Below are 1010 nucleotides of genomic sequence, written 5' to 3' on the forward strand. Positions count from 1 at the left end.
GTCCACTGTGTTTTGGGGAGGCATATGTCAGTGAGGATCTGGTCCAGCCTCTGATCACTGTTGACCCTCTTGGTGTAAGAATGAGGGTCCTCTCGGGTCGGTGGCAAATGAAATATGTCTCTCACTCTCTCTGGACCAAACTCCAGAATCCTCCCTTGGACCATAGTGCACCAGTTCTTTGGGTCGGGGTTCACACCCTTGACATGCCTATAAGTCACCCAAGCATTGGCCTAAAACTTCCAGACCATCAGAACGCCTACATTAGTCATGGGGTTGCACTGAACTTCCCAACCCCTCCACAGAATCTGCTCCCAGATCTCTGGATATTCATCCGATTGCAAGTCAAATCGCACCTCCAGGATGACCTTCTTGCTTACAATCTCATGAAAGTGATCTTCATGAGTTTTGGAGCTAAATCGGTTGTTGTCAAATAGACGGGTTGCCGGAGCCTTTTCCTTTTTCTTCCTAGAAGAGGATTCTCTAGTCTTGGAAGCCATATAGAATAGTCAAAAAGAGAGAAAAGCAAAGCGCCCTAACACCAAACATTTTTGCTCGTCCCCCAGCAAAGATAAAAAGAAAAATAGGGTGAAGAGAAAAAGAAAATAAATATAAGGGATGGTAGAAGGATGAAGAACAATAAAAGATGATGGGGATGTGGAGAATATATAGAGGATAAGAAGAGTAAAAAAGAGGGGAAAGAAGTATGGAAAGAGAAACAAAATGTGTGTGGGGTAGATGGGTAAGAGAAGGGAATAGAAGTGGAGGAGTGTATGTGGTGGTAAAAAGGGTGAAAAGGTTGTGTATTTAAAGGGGGAGGGGAGGGTTGGGTTCGGTCAAGAGGGGAGGGTAAGGAAAATTAAATGGGGGTTGTAACACCCTAACTACCAAAGCTCACGCTCCCGGCTGCGTAGCTCTGATAGCTCGGACATTACGACGACACTTATACTATTTAATACTAAAATATGAGCCTGTTTAAAACTTTAAACCGCAATACCGCTCCCAAAGATACT

Source organism: Arachis hypogaea, chromosome 11 (genome assembly GCF_003086295.3).
Source record: "Arachis hypogaea cultivar Tifrunner chromosome 11, arahy.Tifrunner.gnm2.J5K5, whole genome shotgun sequence".
In the NCBI taxonomy this organism is placed as follows: Eukaryota; Viridiplantae; Streptophyta; class Magnoliopsida; order Fabales; family Fabaceae; genus Arachis; species Arachis hypogaea.